At 45.8% G+C, this 19,538-nt stretch overlaps 1 long non-coding RNA gene across 3 annotated transcripts in view; it reads left to right on the plus strand.

Annotated features, from left to right (window-relative positions):
- LOC139077467 (uncharacterized) overlaps positions 1-19,538 on the plus strand; it is a 70,329-nt gene that overhangs the window by 45,355 nt on the left and 5,436 nt on the right. The window contains exons 2-4 of one of the 3 annotated variants that reach the window (XR_011530020.1): positions 6,473-6,582; positions 13,211-13,340; positions 15,193-15,252. This is a non-coding gene — a long non-coding RNA (uncharacterized lncRNA). Of the gene's footprint in view, positions 1-6,472; positions 6,583-10,160; positions 10,312-13,210; positions 13,341-15,192; positions 15,253-19,538 lie in introns of those variants that run through there. The other 2 variants (XR_011530018.1, XR_011530019.1) reach the window with 2 other exon arrangements.

The raw sequence follows: 19,538 nt of genomic DNA on the forward strand, positions 1-19,538 counted from the left end.
CCATCTTCCTTATGTGGGGGCCTGGAATTGGCCATCCCAAGATATGTCTCTTTGGCATGAGGATTATTTGGGGCTGGTTACTTTGCAGATAGGAAAGCAACTGAAAAGTAGAATTTACTTTTCAGTAAAAGTAGAATTTAACAAAGCTTGCCCTTTGTTAGGAGACATTTACATTGTAAAGGAAATCTCCATCTGTAAAGTTATCTCCCTCTCTGTATCAGGAAGAACAGGGCAGGGATGACCTTATCTCTAGAAACTCTTAATCAATGCCAAAGGCAAGGACTTAAATCTGCATTTGTTTACTGTACTTGTGTGGTAATCTCCCATGATCGGCTCCCCCTCTACCCCCAAAATCCTCCTTTGTCTTTAGCTAGATATGATATTTAAGGTGGGGGCTTCAGCCATTTTGGCAAGTTGCTCAGCTTGCCTGAGCCTCTCCCATGTATACATGTTATAAAGCTTTGTTTGATTTTCTCCTGCTATTCTGTTTCATGTGAATTTAATTTGTTCTCTGGCCAGATGAACCCAGAGAGGGTAGAGGAAATGTCTTCCTCCCCTAAACTTACCTACTTTCAGATAGCTCCTTGCTTTCCCTATACTTTTCTTTGCAACAGTGTCTTACCTCTCCATTCAGCATACTAGAGGGTGCAAACTGATGGCCTGCTGCCTGGGTATCTGTGGAAACATACAATCTGCTAATAGAATGTTTACCAAAAATATCGAATTCACTCCCAACATTTACAAATGGAAGATTGCACATAAAAATTCAGATTTCCAGCTTTTAAAAATTAAGACTATCTGGCATTGTGCGGTACACATTCATTGCTGGTAACAGTCGATGAAGCTGGGGGGTGGCTGTCTCTCTCAGGTCATCAGAGTCCACACAGTGTCCCTTGGCCTCCCTGACACTGAGGGAAAATGTCAGTTGACATTTATCGTTTAGCTTGTGCAGTATTTTTTCCTCCCCCCCCCCCAAAAGTGGGAAAACAAAGAGAAAACAGTAGCCTTGTTTTTCTCACCCCCAGTGTGCTATGTCATTTGCATTTCCTGCTTTGCCCCTGCAGGCAGCTGAGCTTGTAACCTTTGCTACAGACCAGCTCAGGTCCCCCTCCCTCATTTCTCTCCCCTCACCTCTTTTCTCTCTGTAGTATATTCTCCTCCTACCTTTAGTTCGAATGAAGATTAGTACATACATGAAGTTTAATGCACTGTTAAGGTTCAATAACTTCAGGACCGCTACTGAAACTGTTTCAAGCTTCAATCTTCAGAAAAGATCTGTGAAAAATCATGGTGTTTTTGCATCAGTGTTTTGTGTGTGTGCATAGAAGAGGAGTGTAGTTACTTTATTGAGAATCTAGTATTACTTGTCTTGCTATTTGTGAAATTTGGCTGATAACCTATTCATATGGATGAGATCTGAGAAACTTACTGAGCTATGCCCAAGTCTTCTTTTAGGGTCATTTTCAGTTAGGGGGATGGCATTCAGGTGGCCAGTAACAGAAACCTGAGAAATAGTGACATACACAAATTAGGGGTTTAATTTTTCTGCATTTAAAATAAATCTCCAAGTGAGAACAGGGCTCCCTCCAGCCTCCTGAGCCGTCATCTATAGGGCTGACTCTGCCTTGCATCATTTCTTAATTTATTTCCCTCCTTAACACTTACCACATTCTGACATACTATATAGCTATTTGTTTATGATCTGTCTCCCCTCTCTAGACTGTAATCTCACTGAGGGCAGAGATTTTTGTTTGTTTTCTTCATGCTGAATCTCTAGCACTGAAAACAGTGTTTTTTGAGTAAGTGAATAAATGCTCTCAAGATGACTGGTGGAGCTCAGACCATCATGTTTATGCTTCAAGCAGGAAGAAGTGGGAGGATAAAGGGCAAAGGGGGACCCAAGCCTGTGGAGTACAGCTCCAGAAAAGAACTTTTCTGAAAGTCCCATTTAATTACTTTGGCTGACATCTATTTGAACTGTGTCACACAGCCACTCCTACCTGCATGGGACACCGAGAAAAAAAAATATTTTTACAGCAGAGGAATATTTCTAACCAAAATAAAGTTTGGGTTCTGTTAGAAGGAGGAGTGGAGACCACTCCTATTGGGTCTCTGTGAGATGGCTCTCTGATGTACTCTCTTTGGATGCTTGGAGCTCCAGAAATCATACACAAAGCTCTTTACCATGGCCCTATGCCCTACGCTTTCTACTTATTTACTCTTGTGAGTAATATCAGCTTCCTTGAACTTCACCACACTGTGATTCCTTAATTCCATACTTACTGTTTATTTGTTGAGTTTCTAAGATGTAATTGGATATAATTTCAGGAACTGTGAGTAGTAAGACGACCCCCCACCTTTAATCTGCCAACTGTTCTATTTTTAGGCATCATGATTCTTACTGAAACATTCAGTGGCTTAAGCTCTACCCAACAGGCCTCCGACTTTGTGTATGTGAGTGTGTGTGTGCATGCATGTGTGATTATGTGTGTGTTCATGTATGCACAGACCTATATCCACACATCACAAAAACGGGGAAGCAGGAGGAAACTCTCCATGCTTCTTCCTCCTCTCTTCCAAGGCTAATGTATGGAACTGAAAATGCCTTGATGTGTAGAATGCAGGACTGTGCACCCCAACAGATAACCCGAAGCACAGGGAGAAGTGGGCACCTCGGGCTCTGTTTATGAACTCCAGCAAAGCTGGCAAGTGGGGCTGGATTCCCACCCAGGCTCAGCTCCCTTGGCCTCACACTCTGGCATAGGGCATGGGCTGCCTGCCCAGAGGAAGGGACCCTTTTTTTCTAATTTGCACAAAAGACGCCCTTTGTTGCCAAGCTTGTATGCCAATGGGCTGCCTGTGCCCAGAGGAAGTGCCTTTTCCTATTTAATTCACCCTGAGGAGGAGTCTTTTTTAAATGCACACAGTCTCCCTGTAGGCTGGCTGCAGCCATCTCTCCTGTATGGAGGTCAGTAGATTTCTCCCGACATGTCCTGAAGCCCGGAGATCACTGAGTCATCACCAAAGCCCTCCTCTTTCTTTTCCTTCTTTCCTCCATTCAATTGAAGGGATTCAGAACAAACCTCCTCAAAATGTGCTACTTTGGCATGTGGATTACTTTGAGCTGAAGTGAAACAAGGCCCCAAAAGACTAGGAAGAACTTTTTACCACCCCCTTAACTGCCTGAAAGAATTTAGAGGGCCTGGTCCAGGAAGAGAACTATCACCAGAGACAACTACAAAGAGTATGGGCTAGGTGTGGGAAGCTGGGGTTGGGGGCTACTCAGCAGGGCCGGATTGTTCAAAGTCCTCTGTGTCCCCTTGTTTCCGCATGGCATGACAAACATTTGTTTATCAAACATCTGCTCTTCCCAACTTCTTGTGAATTGTCTTCCTCCTCTTTGAAATTCCAGACCCCTACCCACTTCTGCAAGGCTCAGGATGGCATATAAGCCTCAATTGCCTGACTGTCTGCCAGTCTTATTTTCTTATGAGGCTCCCGTATGTATGAAATTAAGTTTATTTTTCTCCTGTTAATCTGTGTTATGTCAATTTAATTGTTAGACCAGCCAAAGAACCTAGAAGGGTAGAGGAAAAATCTTTCCTCCCTTTCGCAATCAATGCCAGATTATTGAATGAAAGTAAACCAAAGACAGGCCCATTCTATTCTTCAATTCAGACCAATACCTTGTGGTCACTTAAGAAGCCATCTCCCCAGGCACACTGCTGTGAGTGACATGGAGCTGAGCTCACATGGCTTAGAGCCTATACTGTACTCCATTGAGGGGCACTGGGGAATATCCAAGCCTATTTCCTCACCTTCAAATTACCTCTGCAGGTGTCTGGCCTCAGTCTCCCTCCTTTTAATTCCACTTTAGAGAGTGCTGTCTTCAGATGCTGGCGCCAAACTGGGATGAGCTGTTTCTGGATCCCCATGGGCACTAACCACACCTGCCAACTCAGAGGACCTATGAGTATATGAAATAATTAGGTCTATCTTAAAATGCTCACTGAATAATCAAAGTACAGACTTGTTATATAGCAGAATGGTTTTTAAAAATGACAATATAGCACTTTTATCAAGTTAAATCTCATAAAGAAGCTCACTGTATAACAAGAAGATGAAGGTGGAACTTCTCTGAGTGAAGAAGTTGGAGGAGTTGGGCCCTGCTCACCATGTACCCATCTGAATACTAGTCAAAGCCCTTTGGGGCCCCTCTGTGGATCTCCAAGGGTCTGTTGAACATGGTTTGCAGATGTATAGGGTAGTGGAAATAACTCAGGCTTGGAGTCAGGAAATGGTGTGAAGTTTTGCTTTGTTACTAACTATCCGAGTGACCTGGGGCAAGTGAAACAACCCACTCTTGCCCCATCAGCCTCATACCCATACCCACGGGAACAAGAGAACAGGCCATGCAGATGCCTGCACCTCAGATGAAGAATTACTCAGGTATCACCTCCTCCTCATCAACTCGGAATGTCCTTTCTCAGCAGCCTCCTCCATTTTGTCGTTTGGCCATGTACCGTATCTTGTATTCTGTGGCAGGCAGAGCTGACTGCCATTTCAAATTCCATTATTCTCTTCTCTCTCAACAATGGAACCTCAATCTTGTCTGGTTGTCAATGTGCTACTTAAAAACACTCACTTCCCCAGACTCTGTTCCATCTATGGTTGGTCACATGGCTATTTGGCTAATGAGTCATCAGCAGAAGTCAGCTTGGTGGGGTTTTCAGGAATTCAATTGCTTTCCAGATTGAAAAAGAGAAGATTTAGTTGGAACATGCCTTTTACTCTTTCCTCTTCCTTTCTGCCTGAAATGTGGGTGTAATGCCCATAGACAGAGCAGCCACCTTGCACCCATGTGGCAGAAAGATACACATAAAGACATCTAGTAGGACATTGATCTTTGGTGACTTCTTTGAGCAGCTTCATCAGCCCTGGACTGCTTGCTCATTTTCTTGATATATGAGAAAGAGTCTTGTTTGGTTAAGCCATTATTTTGAGCTTTTGTCATACGTAGCCAAACACAACCTTAAACAAGCACACCATCTCTCTGTGTAGTTTTGTTTGGAGCCATGGTAAACAGCATCTGATGTGTTTCTGCCTTGCAGTGTTGCTTCCCTGAAGTGCTTCCCAGATGCAAAAATCCATAAATACACGCAAGAGATGCCCATATTACCCGCTCCCTCAGGCCTTGCCAATGCCTCTGGGAAACCAGATCCAGCCCCTGCTTCTCTGTGTAGGGAGTTGGACATAGGATCCTTGAGGTCCAGTTTCCTCTTCCATCAACTGGGAAATCATAACTACCTAGCAGGCATAATGTGTTAAAAGCCACAACCTCATTAGCAATTATAATTTATTATCAGTATTCCTCACTCCTCTTCAGTTTTTTCAGGGTCTTCCCAAAGCAAATTGGAAACATTTACTGCCCAACACACCTTGGGAGTTCACCAGGCCCAGAGCATTCTTGTCCTCATGATGCTTCCCTTCCTTCATTTAAGATCGAGAACTAGAAAGAGGGTTCTCACTTAGTTACAACTGATATAGGTGGAGGTACTCACTCAGGCAACCTTAGGGACAACATTCTCCTAAACCAGAAGAAATGGGTCAACACAGCAGCAATCTCTTTCTTAGTGAGCATGTCTTCCTTGGGGAGCTGGATAGAGGTGAGGTCTTGGAGCCATCAACACCCATCCTGCCCATGATGGTGAGAAAGGGAAGTCCAAGAAGGTGTCGGGTGTGAGCTGGGCCAATGAAGGGCTGATGGGGCAGTGATGTTGCCTCTCCTATCCACCTCTTTGTAGTGATAGTATTTTAATAATCTTTCTCCCATGACCTTGCCTCTCTCTATCTCCCAGGGTATTTCTATAGTCTCAGCATTTGGCTTTAGCTATGAGATAATTTCCTTACTATTATTTTTTATTTATTTTGCAATTCTTGGAGATATTCTTCTGCTGGCTTTTTGCCATTTGTCACTCTTTTCTCTCTATTCCTGTGTGTCATCATTATTTCTTGCTTGTTTCTGTCACATGCTCACTCCCTGAAATCTGATCTATACTTCAAGGTCTGTCTCAGATGCCTTTGTGAAGCCAACCTGGATGGAGACGTTTTTCTTCTCCGGAAGCCCACAGCACTTAGTTTCTAAGCTTCTGTGATCATCAGCAAACTGGCATGTGCTGGCATTAGCCTTATTCCTTGCACCACCCTTTAGGTTCCTTAAGGCAGGAATTGTCTTGTACTCCGCCCTGCCCTTGGCACATTGTACATGCTTAATAAGTACTCCTTGAATCCAACTGGAAATTCCAACCTGGGAAGAGAAGACAGATATGCACCAAGCACGATACCTTTAAACAAAGTGGAGATCATTTTCCTTGAATAAATGCCTCCTCTGTAGGGCTTTCCCACGTGGGTATAGGGCTAGAAATAAAAGATGTGGCTAAAAACCACCTGCTCAGAGAACTCTTTTCTTCAGGAGACACACCAGCTATAAAAGAAATCTCTGTCTCTCATCACCTGGAACAAGAAAATTCTGAATAAGCCTTTCCTGAGGATCCACTGAGTCAGAGGTTCACACCTGGTTAGGTAAGTAGTGGGTGTGATTAGGGGAGAGGTGATGAATATTCTTTTGGCCTCAGCACCCAGCATCAGCTACTTATATGTCAGTGATGCAAGTTTCCATATGCAGAGTCCTTGCTGTTCAGAGTGCTGTCATACACACACCCAAGCAGGACGGAGCAAGGTTAGCTGCCTAGAGAAAGAATCCTGACAGAGCATACTCAGAGGGTCCCTCAATTTTTGCATTGGAAAAAGAGCCTTCTTCAGGGTGGGGAAACGATGGGCAAGGAGAAGCAGAACTCCTCTGTTCTGACAGTGTCAGCATGGAGATGTCTAGCAACCAATTAGACAGGAGAATCAGAAGCTGAGGAGGGGGAGAGCGGGCTGGAGGGTAGGTTTCAGAGTCATTGGCATGTGAATGGGAATTAAAGCCCTGACAGTGGGCAAGACCACCTGGGAGGGCATGAAGAAGCAGAAGATGGACTGAGGATGGAGTCCCAACACTTAGGGGGGAGTGGAGGACAAGACCCCTGAGAAGGCCGGGAAGGGATGGCTAGAGAGGCTAAGAAGAGGTAGGAGAGGAAGTCTTTGTGGATAATCAAGGAAGTCGAGACTTCTGAGAGAGAGAGAGAATAAGCCTCAACGAATGCAGCAGAGAGTTTCTGCTGCAAGATAAGAATCAAAATGTGCCCACTGGATTCGGAGATGGAAGGTGGATTTCCATGGTGCCAGAGAGGAATGAGAAGGAAGGAGAGTGTGGTAGACACGGAGGTGTGGCATCACCACCAGCCTCCAGCTCCTTCAGGGTCCTCCTTCTCTCTGGGCAGCCCCATGGGGTGACTGACCAGGGCTGGGGTATAAAGGCCTGGCTGTTTCAGCTCTATTTGGTTTGCTCTGATGGCTGATACTTGCTCCAAGATCGCCACAGTGTTATCTGAGGCTTTGCTGGGCCTGCAGCTCAGTTCACCTCCTCCCTCTGCCCTGTCCTGCTTCTTCGCCCTGACTTTCACAGGGTGTTGATTCCTAACTAACGTCTTGCATCCCAAACTCCACCATGGGGCCTGCTTTCAGAGAACCCAATCTCCCACAGACAGTGGTGGGAATAAGTCTTTGGAAGACTTTATTGAGAAGGGAAAAAGGAGAGAGCAAAAACAAGATGAGGGTTTCTTTTTGTTTGTTTGTTTTAAGAGTAGGAAGGAGAGGAAGGTGCCAGTGGAAACAGGGTGTTTGAAGGCACTGGCCAGAAAGAGGATGGTTAATAGAGTGAGGTCTGGGGGAGAAGAGGGAGCCTGGACTTATAAGGCCAGGAAGAGCCACTGGCTGAATAGGAGGGACACGGTGCCCAGTCTCTGAGATTGAGGCTGAGGACATATTGATGGGGTGATCTACATTGTTTCGGGGGGTGGTCAAGGAAAGGAGGAACACTGCCCAATGACTTCAATTCCAGCACTGGGAGTTGACCAATTACTGGGAAGATGAAAGGAGGGATCCTTGAGGTTAAGGTGGATAAGACGCTTTCCCCCACAGTGAGAGGATTTGGGGAAGCAGGGCAGGTTGTAGCACAGCTGTAAACCAAGGAGAAACCTTGGGCAAGACCCATTAAACTAGAGAGTGGGATCTGGGATAGAGGGGGAAAGACCCACTTTGTCCTATTAGAATCTGTTTGGTATGATTCTGGAATACAGTACATTTTCTATTTCTTTAAACTCTGTGCCATCCACATATTTGCTAAACACACACTTGATATAACATACAAGACATGGTACAAATATTGAACAGGGCAAGACTGAGGTGAGAACTTTCAGGAACCTTGGGATACTGTCATTTAATCAGTTTCAATTTCTTCTGACTGTAGAAGTACCTATTCCATATTTCTCCATCTGTTCCAGTAGGACATAATTTGAGATGTCATGAAATGCTTTAGTCCAATGCAGACCTTTGATCTACTGAACTGCCCCTTTCTATCAGTCTATAACCCCAACAGGAGAACATGAAAAGAGGACACTCTGGCATGACCTGCCCTTGCTGAGTCCCCATGCGCCCCTGGTGGCCACATTTACTTCTCCTGAGGGCTCACAAAACACCTTTGTATATCTCATTTGAGGATTTTTGCCTAAGGTCATTGTCAAGGCCACTGATTTGTAGTTTTCAACATTAATCTTTTTTCCATCTTTGGAAGATAGAGCTACCCGCCCTCCAGCCTTCTAGCATCTGTCTCTGCCTCTCCACAGTTCCTCAAGGATTGTTGGCGGTGACTTGGTGATACTCTTAGTTAATTTTTTTGGTACTCTGGCATGTAATCCATTCAGACCAGGAGGTCTGAACACATTTAGAGCAGTTATGATTTCTTGAACGTGCTTTTTCAGGTGCTGGGTTCATTTACCAAGAGTCGTTTCACCCATTTGCATTCAAATACTGTGCTTCTCCTTGAGAAGCTGGAAGCACTCAAAGGATTCCGCTCTCCCTCTATCATGGCCCCGAGCAAGGGACCCAACCCCTAACTCGTCCTTTTTCCTTTCAACATAACCACTTTCACCTCCGACTAAGACCAAACTTCCTTATCTTTCCCTGTAGGGATCCAGACAGCAGCAAGTTCAATGCCACGGCACTCCTTATGGAGTGAGCGATGGATCCTAATGGGAAAATGGGGGAAAATAAAAGGAGGAAACGGAATATCTCTAAAAAAGGATGCACTCATACCTTCTGCAATGGCAAAGTCCCTGCTCGAGCCCAACAGAGTAATTGTGAGCTTCTAATATATTTGGCCACCAGATGGCATACCTGAGTGTGTTAAAAAGAAAAGCACTGCTGTTCTAAAAAACCCAATGAAACATGAGATAATTAGTGCTGACAATGCCCATGAGAAAGCACATTTCACGTGTTTGTTCTGAGTGACAGTTGGTATTTCAATATGGCTTTCTCACCATTAAGAGACAGACAAATCCCTTGCTTAACCTTAAAATTCCAAGATGGGCCTCCTGACCCTGTTTAGTCCTGGATTTTTCTTCCCTGCCGCCTGCGATTACAAATTGGAAGTCGGCTTGTCTTGACCTGCATCCGACATGTGCTTCCGCTTGCTATGAACTCCTCCCTATTGAGCCACTGAGTCTCCGAGTGGACGAAGAGGTCCATGAGGAATTATTGTAATATTCAGATTAGTGGACTAAAACATGCATTCCATTTTGTGAAGAGAAGTGCTGCCTGTCCTGTGGGAGTCTGAGGAGGGATAGAATTGATCCTTGTGTATTAGCCTGTCCCTTTTGGTGACATCTGGATATGGTTTGATGCTTTTGGGATTTGGAGTCCGAGCCCCGAGGGCCTGGGAGCCGGCTCCAGGTCTTTGAGGCTGAGAGGGTGGGAGGAGGAGGCACGAGAGCGGTTACGGTAAGAGAGGAATGGAGACAAGTAAAAACATTCAGTGCTTGTTTTGTGCTTCTGTACATTTTTGACCCTGGGGAATTTTAAAGGACTTTTTCTGATATTTATCTTAGATGGATGGATTCATTCATTCAATAAATATCCCGGGCACCGTGTAGGAGTTGGGGATAAACAGTAAATGAAGCAGAGTTCCAGCCTCCCAGGACCTTTCTAATTTTGGTTTTTAGCCCCACAGGGACAAGATGGAAATCCCAGGAGAGGCACTTTGAGGCCCCAGGGAACACCCAGTGCCGGGATGTGTGGATGGGGACAAAGCAGAGTTCCTTTAAAACTTTGTTGATTGTGAGGAATAAATCGGATGACAAATCTTCATGATAACATCCTGGCTCAGTTCTTATACAAAGGAAAACATGGAGGGTTCCCTGAAGAAAGAGGAGAAAGCAGCCTAATGGAAACTATGTTGCAAAAATGTAAATTGCTCCCTGGTGATTGCCAGGATATTGGTGATCTAATGAAACAACTGGTGTACAAGGCAGAACAAACACACCCTTACGACAAGGGGGAGATTTCACCCACAGTGAGAGAGGCATTCCAGAAGGCAGTGCGAGAATGGGTTGCAGAGGATGGAGATTGGTGTCAAGAAGAACAATTGGGAGGCTGTTGAAACTCTAGCAAGTGGAGACGAGTATTTGAATTAAGACAGCCACCGGGGGGGCAGGTGGGGACAGATGGGAGACAGATTTCAGGGTTGGAAGGCCCGATCCAAGGGTGAGGGAGAGGACGAATGTTCTGGAGAGAACACCAGTTCCAGTAGCCTGACCCTAAGGCCTGTGTTCTTTCCCCACATGTAGTCTTGTCATAGAAGGAGGACCCTGCTTTATTCGTCCAGCTCTTCCATTTTATCGCAAAAGGAGAAAATAAAACCAAGGAAACCAAAAGCCTCATCTATGGCTGAACTGCGAGTTGGTGGAGGAGCGCAAGTAGAAGCCAGGTCTCCCTGGAGCAGAGCAGTGCTTTCTAAACACATGTGCTGGGGCCACACCCCAGATCCAGCCAATCAGAATCCCTGGGCTGGGACAGCTGGCTCATCGCAGGACAGTGTACAAGCTTCTCTCCCAGCCATGATGTACCCTAGCACATGCTGCCTGGACCGCACTTTCTTCTCTGTTTCATAACTACATTGCATAATTGCAATACATTACATATTCCCACTGATAACTGGAAAGGTGCTGAGTGTTTGGATGGAGAACCGTATGCAAACAAACACCAAAATCCTTCTTCATGGGTCCATTAGTAGTAATAAACTAGAACTCATTTACAAACACCTCATTGAAACTGCAGGAGAGGGGGTCCTTCCTAGGCTGCTCTCCTGTAGGGGAAGGTTAATGGACAATTATTGTTGGGTAAGCAGTTACCAATCTAAGTTTTGTAAAACTGATAATCTCTTTATGAGTTCATTTTAGTAAAAATAATTTTTTTTTTTTGGATTGGCACCTGAGCTAACATCTGTTGACAATCCTTTTTTTTTTTTTAATCTTCTTCTCCCCAAAGCCCCCCAGGACATAGTTGTACATTCTAGTTGTAAACCTTTCTGGTCGTGGCATGTGGGACGCCGCCTCAGCATGGCCTGATGAGCAGTGCCATGTCCTCACCCAGGATCCGAACCGGCGAAACCCTGGGTCGCTGAAGCGGAGCGTTGAAATTAACCACCCGGCCACGGAGCTAGCCCCCAGAATATTTTTTAAACATAAAAAAAAAAATTAAAAAAAAATTTTTTAATTGTGGTAAAACCCATATAATTTATCATCTTAACCATTTTTAATTGCACAGTTCAGTAGTGTTAAGTATATTCACACTGTTGTGCAGCCCATCTCCAGAACTCTTTTCATGTTGCAGAACTGAAACTCTGTCCCCGTTAATAACAACTGCCCATCCCCCCAGGCCCTGGCAATTACCATGCTACTTTCGGTCTCTACAAATTTGACTACCTGTGTGGAATAGGTGGTCAAGTGGAATCTTCCGGTATTTGTCTTTTCGTGGCTGGTTTATTTCACTTAGCATAATAATCCTCAAGGTTCATCCCTGCTGTAACACGTGTTAGAGAGCATCCTTTCTTTTTAAAGCTGAATAATATTCTTTTGTATGTATGTAACACATTTTGTTTATTCGTTCATCCCTCGATGGGCAATTGTGTTGCTCCCATCTTTCGGTTATTGTGAATAATGCTGCTACGAAGATGGGTATATAAATATCTCTTGGAGACGCTGCATTTAATTATTTTGGGTATATACCCAGAAATGGAATTGCTGGATCATAAGGCAGTTCTATTTTTAATCTCTTGAGGAATGACCACACTGTTTTCCATAGTGGCTCTACCATTTTATATTCCCACCGACAGTACACGTGTTCTAATTTCTCCATATCCTCACCATCACTTGTTATCTTCTGTTTTGATAGTAGCCATCCTAATGGGTGTGAGGTGAAACATAGTTTAAAACATAGGTTTACTAGGGGCCAACCTGGTGTTGTAGTGGTTAAGTTTGCATGCTCTGCATCAGCGGCCTGGGGTTCGTGGGTTCAGATCCCAGGTATGGACCTACACACTGCTTATCAAGCCATGCTGTGGCTTGATACATACAAAATAGATCTGTCCCAATCTTCCTCACCAAAAAAAAAAAAAAGAAAAGAAAAGGAAAGGAAAGAAAAGAAAAAGAAAGCATATGTTTACTAAAGATTTTGATCTCCCCTACCCATAACTTTGTATTAAGTCCTAAGTTCCTTTATCACAATGTTTTCATTTGTGGGGGCCTGGAATTGGCCACCCCAAGATATGTCTCTTTGGCATGAGGATTATTTGGGGCTGGTTACTTTTAATAAACTGCAGACAGGAAAGCAACTGAGGGGTGGAACTTGTTTGCCCTTTGTTAGGAGACATTTACATTGTAAAGGAAATCTCCATCTGTAAAGGTGCCTCCCTCTCTGTACCAGGAAGAAGAGGGGGATGACCTTATCTCTAGAAACTCTTAATCAATGCCAAAGGCAAGGACTTAAATCTGCATTTGTTTACTGTACTTGTGTGGTAATCTCCCATGATCGACTCCCCCTCCACCCCCAACATCCTCCTTTGTTGTTAAGATGATATTTAAGGTGGGGACTTCAGCCATTTTGGCGAGTTGCTCCGCTTGCCTGACCTCTCCCATGTATGCATGTTATAAAGCTTTGTTTAATTTTCTGCTGCTCTTCTGTCTCATGTGAATTTAATTTGTTCTCTGGCCAGACGAATCCAGAGAGGGTAGAGGAAATGTCTTCCTCCCCTACACATTCAAGAAGATTTTTAGGAAGATGACCCCCATGGATAGAGAAGGAATACTCAGTTGTCATTTTAACAGTCTTTACCAACCAGAAAGGTAAAAATTAAATTACATTTTCCTTCATTATTAGTGAAGTTGAATTTTTTACTATACTTGTTAATTAGTTATGGTTTCTCTGTTGTGAATTGTTTTCATCCGAATTTCTCACATGGTACAACATAAAATAGAGACAGCTATTGAGTACTTTCTTTTTTTTTTTTTCAAAGATTGGCACCTGAGCTAACAACTGTTGCCAATCTTCTTTTGTTTTTTTCTTTTTTTTTTCCTGCTTTTTCTCCCCAAGTCCCCCCAGTACATAGTTGTACATTATTAGTTGCAGGTTATTCTAGTTGTGGCATGTGGGATGCCACCTCAGCATAGTCTGATGAGTGGTGTCATGGCCACGCCCAGGATCTGAACCAGCAAAACCCTGGGCCGTGGAAGCAGGGCACGTGAGCTTAACCACTTGGCCATGGCAGTCTGGATTCAGAGCCTGTGCCCTTAACTACAAAATGGTGGATATTTTCAAGATTTATTTGTTTGCTTTTTATTTTTTTTTCCATTAACTAAAAAAAATTAAACCTTTTTTTTGTGGTTAAATCTATCAGTCTACTCCTTTCTTTTGTCAGCCCATTTTTTCTTTCAGCCAGCTTAGAACATTCTTTCTTTTTCAGAGATTAGAAAAATATTTGTGGGGCTGGCCCCGTGGCCGAGTGGTTAAGTTCGTACGCTCTGCCACAGGCGGCCCAGTGTTTCGTTGGTTCGGATCCTGGGCGCAGACATGGCACTGCTCATCAAGCCACGCTGAGGCGGCATCCCACATGCCACAACTAGAAGGACACACAACTAAGAATATATAACTGTGTACCGGGGGGCGTTGGGGAGAAAAAGGAAAAATAAAATCTTAAAAAAAAAAAAGAAAAATATTTGTATTTTTTTTTGTATATTAAGTGTTTTACATGTATATATATTTTTCCAAATAATCAATTATTTGTCCCAAATCTTTTATCAAATTATATTTTTTATTCCATGGTTTTGTAATGGCACTCTTCTGCTGGTTTTTATTTCATAATCACTTATTTTTTTTAACATTAAGTCATCTTTTTCAGGATCCTGAAGTCTCTTTCTGGCTGTTCTATTCTTTTCCCTTCATCTGCATGAATCTGTCACTAGAGCGTTGATGTTCTGGCTGTCTTTCTCAGTGATTTTGTGTATTGTGGAACTTTAGTCTCCAGGTTCATTTCCAGGTTTTCTCTCTCCATCTCCCTTCTCTGGTTCCTCACTCCTCACTGTCCAATGACGGAGCAGTTGGCCTCCCTGGGGCCCTGTCCAGAGTGAAGTCTTATCTGGCAGCCAGGGCTCCTGCCCTGGCATGGCCCGGGGATGACTCAGCTCCAGCCCCGTGGCAGCAGGAGGCTGGGTGAAGCCTACGTGCAGCCCCGTTTTGGTATCCACAGGCCTCCCTGGGCCGCAGTCCCAGGCAAAGTCAGTAGCAACTTATTTCAGTCTTTTTTTTTTGTTCTGGTACTATTGGTTTTCAGTCTATTTTTTTGAAGAAGGTGGAGAGAGGCCAATCGCAGCCCCTGGATTTTTGAGTAGTGAACACGGCTCTGGTCCCCCACCTCAAGCGGACAATTTAATTCTTTCTCATTACTAGACAGGGTGTGAATTCCCAGTTGCCTTTGACTGTATCCAGACCCAGAGCCCAACAGGCCACAGCTTCAGCCCTGATCATATTTTGCATTTATATTCCATTTCTAGGACTATTCATGGGGACATTCTCCCCTTGTTGAACACCGATTTTTTATTTTCTCTCCTATTTTATCTATCATTGCTCTGCATTGGAAGCCTCAGGGCTATCTATTCTGTTTCATTCATGTTTCTGTGTCTTTTTGTTTATTCATCGCAGCTTTCTACTCTAAGAAGTTTCTCCAATCATATTCTGATAGCTTTCTCCAGGCTGGATCAGGTAGGAAGCCTACAGCAGTTATCAGAGATGAGAATGGAGGAAGCGGTGCTGTCCCCCACCCAATGTGGGGACACGTGGGAGGAGCCCTAGGGTGGCAGCTCTAGGACAAGAGGAAGGTTTCTGCTTGGGAGTTCACACCAGCATTTCATCAGAAGTCTCAAGCCAGGCGAGATCCAGCACCAGGGAGTATATGAGAGCAGTCACCGAAGCTTAACATGGTCTCTGGACAGACAACCAGAAGTGTCACATGTCATGAGATCCCCCCAGAATTTAAATGATGGTGTCTAGGACAGCTCAGATGCAGATGGGGTGCAGCTGAGTTCTTAGGAGCTAGTGAGTAAATTGTCCAATATTCCAAATGCACCCTGCCTGGGTCAGCAGGGGATTCCCAGTTGCTTCCTGTGGGAGGCAGGGCACACGCATGGCCCCAGCTCCTTCCCCCTCTCCTGCTCCACTAGGATATTTCTCAGGGGCACAGACAAGGTGATCTAAACAGGGACCTGCATATAAAGCGGTGGGTGCCTCCTTTGCAATATAAACAGAACCAGGCCTCCTGCTCTAGTGCCCTCTTGGCTATGAGTTCAGGGGCAGTGAGAGGAAGTCTCTGCCTCTCCCAGAGGCCCTGGCTCCCTGTGCCATGGGCACCGCCTGTGATTGGCCCCGTGAGGCTGAGGAGCAGATGCTGGCTGGCTTCCCTAGCACCAGTCACATACACTAGGCTACCCGCTTGGCCAGACCGTCTCTTGGGGCGCCGGTGCAAGTTTGTCCCAGAAGCTAGTTCTTCCTGGAACTGGGCGTCATCTCAGGACAGAGAATGCCAGGAGGCTTGACTTTGCCCTGCAGCCCATGAGTCTTCCAGTCCTGCCTGTGATGGCAGATTGTTTTGCTTAGGCTGTTGGCCTGAGCTGGGCCTTGCAGTTCCATGGGGAATCTCTTGTAATCCCACCAGGGGGAGCCCTTTCCACATCTAGCCTGTGTGGGTCTCCATTCAGCCTTCCAGAGTGTGTGCGCTTGGTTTTTATATGATTGTTGACTTAGTTTTTATATGATTATTTTTTTCTCTAAAAATTCGGACCTGAGCTAACATCTGTTGCCAATCTCTTTTTTATTTCTTCTTTTTCTTCTCCACAAAGCCCCCCAGTACACAGTTGTATATTCTAGTTGTAGGTCCTTCTGGTTGTGCTATATGGGACGCTGCTCAGCATGGCCTGATGAGCGGTGCCGTGTCCGCACCCAGGATCTGAACCAGCGAATCCTTGGGCTGCCGAAGCAGAGCATGCGAACTTAACCACTCGGCCACGGGGCTGGCCCCTTAGATGATTATTTTTTATATGATTTAGTTTTTATATAATTACAGTATTGAACCATGCCTCCATTTTCCTAATTTATGTATTCAACTTAACCAGCGCCATAATTCAGGCTCCATGGTACTTCAGATGTGGTTAGGACTGTAGTTATGTGACGTTGCAGTAACACATTACAGTTTGGGTTAGAGAGAAACGAAAGCGGTGTGTCTTCACTCCCCAAATGCTGCTCTGTCAGCCTCACCTGGGGATCAAGGTCATGAGGTTGTCCTGAAGCTTTAGAGACCCAGGTAGTGGGGGGAGAGGGTGTGGGAGGTGGATTCAGTGTGTCGGGCATCTAGATTGACCACACTGCTCTCCAGCAGGCACCTTCACTGGGATAGAGACCCCTGGCTACCTGCAAATCCTTCCTGCTCTTACCAGGTGTTCTAGAGACCAGGGGTGAGGCTGCAGGTGGTGCACTGTTTAAAGAGAGCTCAGGGAGGGGCTGCAGGTGGTACGCTGTTCAGAGAGTGCCCAGGGACGACACTGCCTCGGCGAGGAGAGAGTGCGGTCACATCTGAGGAAGGGAGGTAGCTGACCTGGCTTCAGATGTACAAGAGATGAATTGGGAGTAGAGAGTAGGGTGGGGTTGGCAGAAAGGCTGAGCAGGGCAAGGCAGGGTCAAGGGCACCTCTCCAGCTTGAACTGCACAAACACCGCCATGCTCTGGCTCCCTGTAAAGCGCTGCAAGCTCCCTGCCTGGGTCAGAACACTGGGGGTGATGCCATTAGAAGCTGTCGAGTAAACATGAAAGAATTTCAGGGTCGTGGGGCCTTGTTATTCTCTGTTGGAGGCTGAGGAAATGCCAAGCTCTTCTAGAAAAAGTACCATGTTCAACCTAGTGCTGCCCATGTTGTAAGCAAGAGATGGGAGGAAGGAGGGATCCAAATGGAGAGAGAGGGCGGAGGCAGGACCTGCTGATCCTCGTGTGGCTCCCAAGAATCAAACACTAGACCCTTGAGGGGAATGAAAGGATTCACAGCAGAAACCCAGCATTTAGGAGAAGTGGAGACTAGGGGCAACCTCCCCCCCAACTGAAAGGGGTTCCCTAGGACTGGAGGGGCAGAGGGGACATAATGAGGCTGTGGACATTTGTGGGTCCTAGAGAAAGGGGTCTTGGGCTAAGCTCGGGGAGGGGGCAGAAACGGCAGGCAGGCTTGTGGGATTGGAGGGGGACCTCTGTCTTGGTTCCTTGAGCCCTGATGGCCTGGAGCCTGTGAGAAGGAAGCACCATGTGGTGCTGCCAGCCTAGTCAGACCTCAGACGGCCTCACAGCCGTGCCCTGTGACTCAGCGAGAGGCAAGAGGAGCAGAGGTGCTCCCGACAGAGAGGCACCGAGTCCACCAGGAACACGCGGCAGCCTAAACCGGAAACTGCCCCAACATCCTTCCACAGGAGAATGGGAAGAAAAATCGCAGCAGGTTCATACAGTGGGATACTTCTCAGCAACGAGGATGAATCATCTTACAGCGAAATGTGACCGTGCAGGTGAATCTGCAGACACAAGGTCAAGTGAAAGAAGCGCATATTGTATGATTCCATTTATACAAAGCTCAAGTCCAGGCAAAACTGTAGAAGTCAGGAGAGTCCTTCCTTTGGGAAGGATAGCGACTAAAAGGGGACATGATTGAGGCCCCTGGCGTCCTGGGAATGTTCTGTTCCTTGATCTAGGTGCTGGTTGCATGGATGGGCTCCAAGTGTGAAAGTTCACTGCGTGGTACACTTATGATTCACGTGCTTTTCTGTATGTATGTTACGTTTATATAAAACATTAAAGTGTGAAATATGAGACGGCAGAATGGAGTGAGGAGGTGGGGGTGGTCTTCTGTCATCTCAGTGCCCACCATGGTCTGTGCCCTCCTCGTAGAATCTTCGTTCTTATCTCATCTCGTCAAAAGGAGGGGAGGAGGGGCAGAACTCAAATCATGAAGGATTTTCTGCTCTTTCATTCCTGACATCTTCCTCGAATCGATCTTTTTGATCACCTCGAATGGCTTCTTGAATCTCATGCGTTTTTCAGCTCCTGCAAAAACTGAAATGGATTAAGTGGGTGTGTGTTATTGAGAGCCCCAAATCTGCTGCCTCCTTCATAAAATACTAGCTGGACTCTATGAGCATCAGCACTTGCAAATCTAGCAGTAAGGCTTGTGCGTTGCTCACATAATCCAGGCAGACACAGTCGATGAAGTGTGAGGCCTTCTTGGCATCTTCTCCGGAGCCCAAGTTTCTGGGCTGTTACTGAGGCAGGCCTCAACTCACTCAGAATCACCTGGAGGAAGGGGACTACTCCTGTCCACTGTGAGAGATTAAGGATGGCCACAAATCCTTTGCTACTTGTCCCATTGAGAGGTGGGATCCCCTTGAATCTGGGTGGGTTCTGTGGCTTTTTGATCAACAAAGATTGGTGGAAGTGATGCTGCGCTAGTTTCCAGTCCTAGGCAACTTCCACTTCCTGTCTCTTAGAGGACTCTCTGGGAGCCCTTCACTGCAATGCAAAAAGTCCAAATTCCCTGAGTCTGCATGCTGGAGCAGCCATGGGTAGCACTCTGGTCAACCATCGGCAGAGCCCAGCTGTCCACCAAGGAGACAGAAATGTGAGGGAAGCTGTCTTGGAAACTCTGGACCAGCCCGTCTGCCAACTGATGGCGCCCAGTGACTTCAGTCAACATCAAGAAGAATAGAAGAATTGCCTAACTGGTGGACAAAATCGTGAGCTATGAAGCAATCGTTGTTGTTTTAAGCCACTAGGGGGCCAGCCCAGTGGCGCAGCAGTTAAGTGCGCATGTACCGCTTCTCGGCGGTCTGGGGTTCGCTGGTTGGGATCCCGGTGCGGGCATGGCAGCGCTTGGCAAAAGCTGTGCTGTGGTAGGCATCCCACGTATAAAGTAGAGGAAGATGGGCACGGATGTTAGCTCAGGGCCAGGCTTCCTCAGCAAAAAG

Source organism: Equus przewalskii, chromosome 19, assembly GCF_037783145.1.
Source record: "Equus przewalskii isolate Varuska chromosome 19, EquPr2, whole genome shotgun sequence".
Lineage (NCBI taxonomy): Eukaryota > Metazoa > Chordata > Mammalia > Perissodactyla > Equidae > Equus > Equus przewalskii.